The sequence below is a fragment of the Benincasa hispida genome, chromosome 9 (genome assembly GCF_027475165.1).
Source record: "Benincasa hispida cultivar pf3 chromosome 9, pf3_genome.v1.1, whole genome shotgun sequence".
NCBI classification, from domain to species: Eukaryota; Viridiplantae; Streptophyta; class Magnoliopsida; order Cucurbitales; family Cucurbitaceae; genus Benincasa; species Benincasa hispida.
The window spans coordinates 58307427-58321237 of NC_143486.1; positions in this window are offsets into that span (position 1 = coordinate 58307427).

The window sequence follows — 13811 nt, forward strand, 5'->3', positions numbered from 1 at the left end:
TTCAAATTAATGGATTTTTGAGATTTTTTTTTTAAAAAAAACATTTTTCTAAGACCTATTTCTTTAAAAGAGAAACTCTTTTTTGTGTATTTTTTGTTTTTTTTTTTAACATCATAGAAAAGACCCTCCGGAAAAAAAATTAATCAATTTTAAAACCTTTTAAGAAATATTTTGATACTTCAAGAGACTTTTGGATTTTTTTTTAAGAAATTTATTATTTTAGAATTCTTTACTAGGGAAAGAAGTATATTTCTTTTACCGTATTTTCTAAGGATCCTCCTTTTAAGAAAAATCTAATTATATAGATTTTGTTTTTTTTTTTTAAAATAAGTCTTTACGTGAAAACTTGTTTATGATTTTTTTTTTCTTTTGTTTTTTACTTGACCTTTTTTTAGGAAATATTTGAAGACTTTTTTTTTAGGGAAAAAGGATTTTTTTTTTTTTGTTTTTGGAAGACTATTGAAAACTCTTCTTCTTATATGAAAACTTTTTTTTGAATTTTATTTAGCTTTTTAGAGGATTTTTTAAGAGACTTCGTTCTTTAGAGAAAACTTTTTAAACCACAAAAAATTATTTTCCTAGAAACTCTCATCATGCATAAAAATCCAGGTTTAAAACCTTTAATGTTTTTTGTTTTAAATTTTTCCTAAAAGAGCTCATCCCTATTTCCTTAATTTTTTTTTCCTTTTTGAAAACTATGAAAGATATTTAATTTCCTAAAGACCTAAAGAGAATTCAAATTTAAAACTTTTTATAAAAATTTCCAAAATTTCCATTTTTTATTTTCTTAAAATCCTATTTTTAGAAAGGCAATCAATTTTTTTTCCTAAAAGACCTTGAAGAAAAAAAATCAATTAATAACCTCTAAATTCTGCTATATTTTTATAAGACTTTCTTAATTACTTATATCCTCTTTTTTGGTATAAACAAACCTATATTTTGTAAAATACAACTTTTGATAAGTGTCGGTTTGCTCCAAAATGTATGACAGTGTAGGTTTAAGTTGTACACTCCTAGTCGGAAACATCCCCAAGCCTTCCAACTGCTTTCGCAGCATAGTTGACCTAGGTGGAGATTTTCATGCACCTACATGGGAACCAGGCTCGACATAGGTCAAACTACTCATCATCTGAATCTAATTCTAAAGGGTATAGCCTGGATAGAAGGCTTGTGAATGTGTGTGGAATGCATAAAAATGCATATAATGGGAATAATAAATAAATTTATTCATAAAATCATTTACAAAAAAAAAATATATAAACAATTAAATAACAAACAGAATAGAACAATGCATGGATAACAAAAATAAAATGTAACGACTTTGACCCTCTAAAGAAAGTCCCCAGTGGAGTCACTAAGCTGTCGCAACATGAATGCGTCGCGGAGTGGCCGACGTCCCTCCCTATGAGTCGCTTTCGAGGTGAAAGATTTGGAGTCACCATCAATCATTATGGATGTGATTAGTCACCAAGATTTGGAGTCACCACCAATCATTATGGATGTGATTAGTCATCTATATTAAAAGAAAAAAAATGTGGTCTACTTAACCAAAGTTAGGTTTGGTGGTCATTGAGCGTAGGAAAAGTATTAGCACCCTACAATACCCATTTGAAAACATCATATTTCGGTCATCCAGTTATTTTTTTTAAAAAATGGTCCTTATTTGTAAAAATTGTAAAAACAAATATTTATTTCTATTAAAAATACTTATTAAAAAAAGCTAATGAAACTAAACAAAATACAACTAATGAATAGTTCCCAGGTAATGAATATGGCCTTCTTTGTATTTGATACAAATGTAATGATCCAACGCGTTCATCTAGGTGCCACACGAGTGTGGGTATCCTATGCAATGAGTTTACATAAGACTGGAACGCGAAATAGTAACCACTAGATGTAACACCGTTGACTAATTAGGTTTTTATTTCAATAGGATGACCTATATATTAAAAAAATAAAAATTTTTATCAGGGACAAGGTCGGGGATGGGGACGGGGCGGGGATACCCTCCCCGTTCCCGCCCTTTCCCTGATCGGGGACCTAATTATAATCTCCGGTTTTACCTCATCCTAGGTCAAATTGGGGATTTCCCACCCCGGATGAGGCAGGGACCCAACCCTACGGGGATTTTTGTCAATCTTATATGGATATGATCTATAATTAAATTGAAGAGCAATATTTGAATAAGATTCAAATTAATTAATTCGAGTGAATTAGATTCACAAAGAATTAATTAATAGAGAGGTTTTACACATATACATGGGATGTATATGATAATTAAATTTATACATTAAATTGGGTTTAATGTATAAGTAGTTATTTAATTATTATGTAAATTAAAATCAAATAAGTTTTATTTAATTGTATAAATTAAATAAGTGTTATTTAATTGAACTAATTGATTAAATAAGCATTATTTAATTAAATGTGTTAATTAATTAAATACATGTTATTTAATTAATTATAGAAAAGGAAAATATATTGGGAAAGAGACTTGACCCTTCTCTATATAAAGACCTCCTATGGCCTTTTGGGAATGCATTGAATACATAATTCTCATTGTAAAGAAATTATGACAATACATAACTCCCTATTGTTATTGTGCAAAATTTTCTCTGAGCTTCTCTACTCTCCAAAACCTTATTCTCCTCTTCTTCTCCCAATAGTTTGATACCACCTATCCCTCTATTGGAATCCCAGAGAATAATGAGGCAACTCTCGTGGTAGTATTCGAGATTGCTCAAGGAGTTGTTCGTGATCAAGACCACATTCGTTGGAACCTTGGAGAGGATTGTTTGTGGCACTTGGAGATTATACAAAGGTAAGAATCATTCTAATCCTTTCCCCAATAGCATGCTAGTTTATGTGTTTATTCATTCAGTTTAGTATAACGATTTTGTTTAATGTAAAACCGAATCGTGGGATGCAAGGCGAACTCTCACGAGAAAAGTTTTCGCTGCGGTCAAAATTCGATCCCAGTCTCTACAATTGATATCCGAGCCAATTCCTTGTATCTTCGTTCTGCGTATTTTTTGAAACAAAATCGTTTAGAGGTGGGTTTTCATATTCTGCATTATGAATGTTTGAATGTTGGTTTGCAAAATTGGATGCCTTCGATTTTGACACTAGATTACTTATTAATTTGATTAAATTGTAAGGGCCCATTGTATTTTTTAGTAATTTAATTCATGCTTTGAGTCTGTAAGTCCGTGTCGATCGATAGAGCAACGGTTGTTGAAGAGATCAGAATCAAATGAAGGTGTTTGGGACAAGTTTGGAGCCAAAAATGAGGAGAACAGCAGCATTCTGCCGCATAACGTTGTAACACTTTGAAGTTTGGACGATCTTATACAAACCCTTTTGTATAAAACACCCCCGCTAATATATCTCTATATGAATGATTAGAATCAGATCGTTTGTAGAATTTTGCAACCATTGTAACATCTACAAAGAGGGTCGTATTCGTAGTGTCACCTGGATAAGGTACAAGTCTTATCGATCTACTACTAAACGTTCAGGTTATCACTTAAACACAATCCACCTGTATGTCTCTACATAAGAATTTAAGCTTCATAAGATAACCTTGGATGTTTGTTTATTGGTTTTTTGAGTTAATGCTACTAAATGCCGAATAAAATACCTTAGATTTTATTAAATAAATAGACTATTTGTACAATACAATTATAAACTACAGAACCCACTAGATTTAGGGCATAGCATAACAGACGTCAGGTCTAGTACATAACATCGCATACATCAGGCTACCAACAGTCGATGTATAAGAAATCCGTCTCATTTCCTCAACCTCTTGAGGTGTCTTAGGGTACTGTTCCTTAGAAAAAATAACTCCATGCCTGAAAGGGAGCAAACTTCTCTTGGAGTTCTACTTCGAAACCTTGATAAACATCTTGTCAATGTAGGATGCCTGAAACAGGGCCAACATTTTGTTTTTTCGATATCTAAAGATATGGTGGGTTAGCCTTCTCCTTTCCACATTTCTTCTTCTTTCAATTTTTGGTGCCAAAAGAGAAAGACACAGACTTAGTTCCAGAGGTCGAACCTCTGTAGAACTTTTTTGAAGGACAAGACAACATTTGCCTACCCTTCTGTTCCTTGACTTTCATCAAGGATTGGAAAGTCTGTAGCTCGTTGAGCAAGGTGATCAAGTTATAGTCAATCCTGTTCATAACAACATTACTACAAAACTGTAAGAAACTTTTAGGTAATGTTTCCAGAATGAAACTAACCTGACAGACCTGTTCATCAACCACAATAAAGTGGACCATCATGTTTAGAACGTGTTTTCGAACGGAGGCCCCTTCTTGTATACAGGCATTGAAGATGAATTTAAGAGCGTCGTGTCTGAACTGAGAGGATGGTCGTCCCAGCATTCCCTGCAGGGACTCAGTGATCTCACGGGCAGTGAGCATGGGCTCATGCTTTTTGGCCAAGACTTTAGAAAGGCTGCAAGATAGATGCTTGGGCTTTTTCATTTGCCCACATCTAGCGCTCGTATGCCTCCCGAATGTCGAGTGACATTTGGAGCTGGGATTGGAGGACATTCCTCCACCAGAACAAATTGTAAGTCATTGATGATTAGAACTGTATTGATTGTGTTTTTTCATGTGATGTAATTATCGCTAGTTAATTTGTCGACGACGAGCATATTAAGAGTTGCAGAAGTCATATTGATAATATTGCTAAAACATACAATTTATTTATATTAGTAATCCCTACATTACCCTTTTTGAAAAAACCAATCAAATTTAGCAAAATAATTTAAGGCACCCTGTGACATCTATTTTGCAATGATATTTCAATGAGGTAAGGTAAAAGTCACCATAGAGTGTCCAGGTACCCCTTCACTGAAATTAGACAATCTCAACTAATATACTGAAAAACTCTTTGTTCCTGTAAATATTAGTCACCATTGTTCGATCTAGAAATTGTTAATTAGCTTAACATTTTCTTGTAAGTGTGAGGGTGATCATCCATACACTATTAACGTATACTGCATATTTTTCAGACCAACACATGATTATCACGTGACCATCAATGCATATCCATTAACACAAAACCAAATTATTCCCCCCTTTCACGAATAAGTTTTTGGAGTCGTTGTAAGAAACTTGGCATCTAATAGTTTGTTTAAGTTTTGTGTTTTCGCAGGCCCCCTCTTGGTTTTAAGCGTATTGCAGCTTGTGCGACCAAGTTTCAAACAATATTCGAGTGAAGGTGTTGTGCCAGAATTCAATATTGACCTTGAGATCGAAAGGCTATTAGTCGCATGAGCTGAAACAGTCTTAGGAGCATGGTGACCGTCATGTGGCCAATGATTGCTGGAAACTCTGGTGGTCGGGACAATGAGTTCCTTGACCTAAGCAGGCGAGTTCGATCCCCTGCATGGAAGAGTCCTTGCAGTGACTTCACTCCAATTTCTCTAGGAATGTCTTTTACTCTATCTTTACTTTGCTTTCCTAGTCAACTTCTTTAGTTGATTTATTTGATGATTTTTGTTTTGGATTTACGATTGCTTTTCTTGGATGTAGTGTTGCACTCGTTCCTTTTTGGTGCGATAATAATTTCTTCTCGATATGTTGTTTCAAAAGAAGAATTCTTTCCCTTATTCAACATATGATGATTTCTTCCGCATGAATTCTAAGTATTGAGGCAATCACCACTCCGCCTGCATCTATTCTTTTCTTGTCATCTTGCATGCGTTATCCTTTTGAAATTCTCTTTTGCTTGTTTGCCTTCTTTTGCGTTGATAAATTAGTATCCATGATGAAACTTATGTAAATTCACTAAATCCACTCACTAAAAGATGCATAGCTCACCTCGCTTTAGTAGCTTTTTCAAAGTTTGACAGTCTAAGTTTTATTGTGTGTAAACCTCTGCTCAAACCTCTTTTATCGCATCTCTGAGCAATTTTTTCTTTAGCATTTTCGCAAAGACCCTAACACTCTCTAAATTTAGAGGTGGGATCGATTTGAGCAAATGCGTTCTACATAAACATTGCGATAACATTAAATAGATAAAAATAATAATAATCATAATAAAAGCTCTGTTGTCAGCGCAAAGGGAAAACCCAAGCTGATAAGAGTTAAGTTGTGAAAGGTACCTACCCGTAGTTGGATACTTCGCATGACACCCATGCAGGTAAGCCAAAACGAAAGTAGGTGACCAGAATTACCGCATTATAACAACTGCTCTATCTGGCACAAATTAAATTTAGCTAAGATAAGAGTTGATTGAATATGGCACGCAACTGAAGTCGGATGCCTGCATGACACCCATGGGGGCAAGTCAAAATGAAGAGTATAACCAGGTTCCATCCTCAATCTAATAATGAGTTGCAAAGCTTTGGATCATTTTGAACGATCGCATTTTAAAAAGCTAAAAGAAAAGTTGTCTAGGATGAGTAGAAAGTTTTGAGCGGAGGTTTGTCGGAATTTAACTTAGACGCTAAGTTTGAGGAGAGTGTTGAGACCTAGGTTAGAAGTGCAAATGAATTATATTTTGAGAAGCTGATCAACGCAGATGAAAAGTCAAAGGGCAAGTTTTGAGTTTCCTTACTATAAAGCATGCTTGAGGACAAGCATGAATCTAAATTTGGGGGTGTGATAGCTTGTAGAAATACAAGCTATTGCAGCCTTTTACTTAGAATTATGAAGGTTGCTGAGTAGAACATGCGTTAATATTACTAAGAATTCATGTAGAATAATGAACTTGCGTTGATCAGCACTAAAAATCCCCGTTAACCCTATATCATACATTATTTTGCGTAAAAATGTCTATTTTGTAGTTGTCGCAGGAGTCGATCGCATGCATTGATCCCAAACTATCGCAAAGTTGATTGCATGCGTTTATCTTAATGAAGACAAGTTGGTCGTATAAAATGCCGCAACTACAGAGTGATAGCCACGATAGAAGGTATGATCGCAAAGAGTAGGTGGGATACGTTGATCTTGCAGAAGAAATGAGTATGAATGCATACCTCGGAAGTATCAAAGAGATAAGATCATGATGACAATTCTCACAAATGCGTCAGTAATGGTAGTGATTCAGAGCGAGATTACCAAAGTTGTCAGTGTTTGAGCTCTATAAATAGAGTCTTGAAGCCCAAATACAAACATCTGGGACTTTTACCTTGGGCAGATTCCTGTGATCACAGACGAAAGCATGAGCAAGACATTCTTTGAGAGTTCTTCACTTCCATAACTTCCTTCGATTGACGATTGGAGCTTTGCAAGAGATAGATCTCGAGAGGGACTACTCCACTGCCTATCCATTGCACCCCTGACAGCCTCGACACATATCTGATAGAAGCAAGAGATTGCCTACATCTAGCCATCCATCTCTCTTCTCTCCACTGTATTGTATTACATTTTGGCTTAAGACATTAATATATTTTGTAATCAATGGATCTCTTTAATTCCTTGAACATCATTTTCATCATCTTCTTCTACTTTATCATCTTTTTCTTTGACCGCAATGAGTTATGTGTAGATTGCAAGAGTTGTCGCATAAAGATATGACACATGTAGCAAACCACCGAGAGGTGTGCGTTGCACAAATATAATGAGTCAATCCTGTTTGCTTAGTGTGAGTTATCACATTGCTTGTCTATAAGCGGAGTAGCTATAACCAACTGCTCGAGAGGGTAAGTAGTGGAACTCACTAAGAAAAGTAAGCAGTGTTCCTAGAGATAGGAATAACCTTATGCTCAACGCAACCATGCGTTATAGAGATATAAAGCATGTGGCTGACCACCGAGAGGTGTGCGATACGCGTGTGTGGCAAGTTGGGATTATCCCTTCAACCAAACTTAAGGACTTGGTGAAATCTCCTCCCCCAACCCTACTTCTCCATGCATCTTATCACACATTAACAGTTGTCGTATCTCTACCGATTCTCATAGTCAAACTTCAATTGTCCAATCTGTTTAGCTAAGAGTAGGAGTAGCGCATAGTAATCAGCTTCTTTTTTGTTATTTTTATTCTCCGCCTTAAACACATTACTTTACAATCATCTTTTAGTCGCAAGTCCCCGTGTTCGACCTCGGATCATCTCAAGAAACTTGTTATTTCGTTATATTTGGTGAGAGAGGAAGAAAACTTGTGATAGGAATGCATGATCATCGCATACACAATTAACACATGCTGCATATTCTTCAGATCAATGTATGATCATCGCATGACCATCAACACATATCCATTAACGCAAAACCAAATTATTCCCCCTTTTCACGAACAATAACCCTTATAATATAAATGATGCATGACTATGTTATTAATGCATGCAAACATATTATAACATTTATAAGATATGATGCATGAGCATGCTATAAAATTAAATCATGCAACCATATTATAACATGATGCATGATTAAATGCATAACCTATGGTAGAATTTTTTATATGGCATACATTATGACATATATATATATATATATATTATAAAATTAAATCATACATCAAATACATAATTTAAAGAGCAATTAATAGACCGGGATTAGAATCCTAAACAATTAATTAAATTAATATAACTTTTATATTAATTAATTAATTAGAAAAATAATTATTACATAAAATAAGAAGCTGAACTAGACCAAAACAGGTGAACTGCTCAAACTGCATGCAAACTAGATGCAAACTGTGTATTTCTTCGTGTCTCGGAATATCGCAACACTGTGCCCTAGTGTTACGACACTATAGAATTCCATTTCCATTTGCCGCATCGCAGCCTTGCGACGCTAGGGCACAACGTCACGACGCTGTTGTACAGTCTTCTACTATACAGAAGCGTCTTCCATCGATTTTGCTTCAATTGGGCCTCGTTTTCTTCAGAACTTCACCAGAAAAATCACGATGGACACAGGACATAACAAATATAGACTCTATTGCAATGATTATGCCCAAAACAATAGACCCTTACAAACCAATTTGTAAATAAAAGCAATAAATCTACAGTCCAATCCCGAAAACATCCAAAATTGAAAAAACCATATATTCATCAACATAAATGCATATAATTTGCAATACCCACCATAAAAAGAATTGTAATACTACAAATTTTAAAAATTTGGGACTTAGAATGCCGCTCTAATACCTAGAATGCCGCTCTGATACCAATTGAAGAGGCTATGAAGTCCAAAGCGGAAGTGGATCGTGTTCCAATTTTCAAATTTCACAGTGAATTAAAATTACAGAGATCAACGTTACACATTTTATCATAATTTACAGCATGCTTAGACTAAATACAGAGAAGAATTTAGTGCTAGTCACACTTACCCTTGAAGCCAGAAGAATCTTTACAAATTCCTCTCCTTTATCAATCACAAATTCTCCTTTTGATCACGAACAAACCAGCAACCCAAAACCAATTTGGAACACCACCAAAAGTGAGACCTTCGTATTCTCCTTAGGGGTTAAGAATCACAGGAGTGTGTGGGCTCTGTGTTCTAAATTATGAAAGAGAGAGAGAGGAAGTATTTGAGAGAAAATTTTGATAGAAATCGTTATTCTTGGGGAGAGGCCTTTTTGGATCATAGACTCTCTGTAACATTTGGAAGGAAGAAAAATATCATTCCTAACCTTCCATTCCCCACGTATCGGTTAAAAGAGAAATAAGGGAAGGGAGTTATGTAACTCCCTCCTCAATTAAATTCAAATAATAGGTAATTAAATTAAAACTACTTTATTTTAATCAATGTTATATAATTATTTAATATATATATATGATAACCACCTTATCATATAGTATATATTAAACTATATGTTATATCGAATATAGCACATAACCATAGTTTTTATATTATATCAAATACAATATTACCTATAGTTTGAATTCTCTCAATCAATTACAATATTTAATATAAATCAAATTCATATTAAATTTAATTATATGAACCTAATCCATATAATTAATATTCGAATCATATTCAAATATTTATTTCCTCTCAAAATAAACTTTATATTATAATGTATCAAATACATTATATTAATTATATCATACATGTTAAGTTACCGAAGATAACCTTAGATGTTAGTTTATTGGTTTGTGGGTTTAATACTACTAAATGTCAAATAAAACATCTCATATTTTATTAAATAAATAAAATGTTTGTATAATACAATTATAAACTACAAAACCCTACGAGATTTAGGGCACTAACCCCAACAATAATAACAAATCCAAAGAAGTTGAAACCTCGTTCAAGAGTGTGCCTATTTGTAGGCTACCTTAAGGAAACGAAAGGTGGGTACTTCTTCGATGCTAAAGAGAATAAAGTATTTGTATCGACAAATGCTACCTTTTTAGAAGAAGACCAAATGAGGGACCACAAACCAGAAAAAAAAATAGTGTTAAGTGAAATTTTCAATGAAGCTACTGAAACTTCACCATGAGTTGTTGAAGAGGCTAGTATATCAACAAAATTTGAGAATGTCTCGACATAGTGGAAGGGTTATGAACCCACTTTTCTCTATATGGGTTTAATAGAAGCCTAGAACATCATACCTGATGATGGCATTGAGGATCCATTGATTTACAAACAAGCAATGGAAGATGTAGACAAAGATGAGTGGATTAAAGCCATGAATCTAGAAATAGAGTTGATGTACTTCAATTCTGTCTAGGATGTTGTAAATCAACCTGATGGGATAAAATCTATAGGTCATAAATGGATCTACAAGAGGAAAAATGATGTAGATGGTAAGGTACAAATCTTTAAGGCTAGACTGATGGCAAAGAGTTATACCTAGGTTGAGTGAGTAGATTATGAAGAAACTTTCTCACATGTTGCCATGCTTTCCATCAGATTTTCTTGTCAATTGCCATATATTACGACTATGAGATATGACAAATGGACGTCAAGATTGCCTTTCTGAATGGTAATCTTGAAAAGACTATGTATATGAATCAACCAGAGGGATTCATTGAACAAGGTCAAAAACAAAATGTTTGCAGATTTAATCGGTTCATTTATGGATTGAAACAAGCATCTCGATCTTGGAATATAAGATTTGATACTACGATCAATTCTTATGACTTTAATCAAAATGTTGATGAACCTTGTCTCTACAAGAAAATCATTAACAGTCAGTAGTTTTTCTAGTATTGTATATGGATGATATCCTACTCATTAGGAAAGATGTAGGTTTACTGATAGATGTAAAGAAATAGCTAGGCGCCCAACTCCAAATCAAAGATTTAGATGAGACATAGTTTGTTCTAGGGATTCAGATCATCAAAGATCATAAGAACAAAATGTTGGCCTTGTCTTAGTCATTGTATAATGATAAGATGTTTTTCAAATATACGATGCACAATTCCAAGAAGGGTTTATTACCCTTCAGGCACGAAATTGTATCGTCGAAGGAACAATATCCTAAGATTCCTCAATAGGCTGAGGAAATGAGACAGATTTCTTATGCATCGGCTGTGGACAACCTAATGTATACCATGATGTATACAAGGCCTGATATTTTCTTGACATTTTCTATGTAGGAAGGATTGTTAGTAGATAACAATCCAATCCAGGATTAGATCATTGGACAGTGGTAAAAATAAAACCCCTCAAGTATTTACAGAGAACGAGGGACTATATGCTTGTGTATGAAGCCAAGGATTTGATCCTTACAGGATATACGGACTCTGATTTTCAGATTGATAAGGATTCTAGAAAATCCACATCAGGATCATTGTTCACTCTTAATGAAAGAGCTATAATGTGACGAAGCATCAAGCAAGGATGCATCGCAGACTCCACAATGGAAGTTGAATATGTAGCTGCTTATGAAGCTACTAAGGAAGTTGTTTGGCTAAGGAAGTTTCCGACTGATTTGGATGTTGTTCCAAACATGTCTTTGCCCATCACACTTATTGTGATAACAGTGGTGCTGTGAAAAATTCAAATGAACTCAATGGTCATAAAAGATACAAACACATTGAAAGGAAATATCACTTGATTTAGAAGATTGTGCAACAAGGTGACGTGATAGTCATGAATATTACTTGAGCACAATGTTGCTAATACATTTACAAAGGCTCTCACGGTTAAAGTGTTCGAAGGTCACCTAGAAAGTCTAGGTTTATGGGATATGCATCACATTGTCTAGAGCAAGTGGAAGATATTACTGACTATAATGTATGCTTTAGTTTATTATGTCGTGTACTTTACTTGTATCGTACTTTGTACTGTATTCCCCACTAGCTTTAGGAGATTGTTGGGATCAGTGTCCTAAATCTCATAGTTCTCGTAGTTTATAAACTTGCATAAATAATTTGTTATTAATAAAATTAGAGTTATTTTATTTGTGCATTAACTGAATTCAATAAACTAAGATCCGAGGTTATTTTATGTAATTTAAATATGTATGTGGTTGACATACAGGTGGATCATGTTTAAGTAATAACATAAATGATCTGTAGTATATGAATAAAGTTGGGTGCTTTATCATGGTAACACTACGGATGCGACCCACTTTGTAATTGTTACAATAGTTATAAAGCGTCACAAATAATGTGATCCTAATCGTTCATGTGAAGACATGTGAGAGGAGTATCCTATACAAAGAGTTTGTATATGACCGGATCGTGAAATGATTAGTCCCTCTTTATAACACCGTTACTTAAGAGACTAACATTTCATAGGATGATTATAGGTGACTCGACCTTAATCCTGAATGATTATGAACTCCTGTCCATGAGAAAAATCTTTTAATCTGTATGGGTGAAAGTGGCTAGATACGCCGACTCAATATGCCTACCATTTTGGGGATTTGTCCGACTAGGAAACTGGGAACATAGCTACATAAGATGGAATTCGCTTATTCTCGATTTTAGGACAAGTAGATGAATTGCTCCTTTAAGTGTTGATTCCGAGTCTTGAACAATGAAGCGCCTCATCCTCTCACTGGCTAGAGAGGGGTCTAGTTTATAGTTAGACTATAACTAATTCTTCACTAGAAGAATCAATGGTACTTAAGCAGTTAGATATAATTATAGGAATAAAATGGTAATTTGACCCAACTATAGTTATGAGCAATTTGTGAATGGTCGACTTACTATTGATTGGTTATATCTATGGACACATAAATTTATCTACAGTGCAAAAAGGCAGTTGTAGATCTTTATTGGGTGACCTACAGTTAATGAATGTTGATTAATTAATTAATCTCCTATCATCGGAGCTTCCAATATGTAGGTCCATTAGGTCTCCTTCCTAGTTCACTAAGGATAAAACAAGGAATAAATGGTTTTGGAATAATTTGAATTATTCAAATTATTTAAGAAAAAAATTATATTAATGTGATTAATATAAAATATAATGTATATTGATACATTATAATACATAGTTAATTATAAATATGATTTATAATTAATAATATGTATAAGGGAGATAAATATATGAAAAAGATTCAAATTAATATAATATAAATTGATACATTATAGTCAATTATAAATTTGATTTATAATTAATGAAAGAGATAAATATTTGAATGAGATTCAAATTATTATATATACTAATACATTATTATATATAGTTAATTATAAATATGATTTATGATTAATACTATATAATATATAAGAGGTAATATATTTAAATAAGATTCATGAGATTCATAATAAAACTGTAATATGAGAGGATGTCATTTGAATATGATTCAAATGAAAATTTAAATATATGATATTTGAATCTATTATTAATTTAATTATATTAAAATAAAATTTAATATATATTAAACTCAATAAAAATATCTCCCAAGCATTACCTGGAAGGGAGTTGTAACTTCTCTTTCATTATC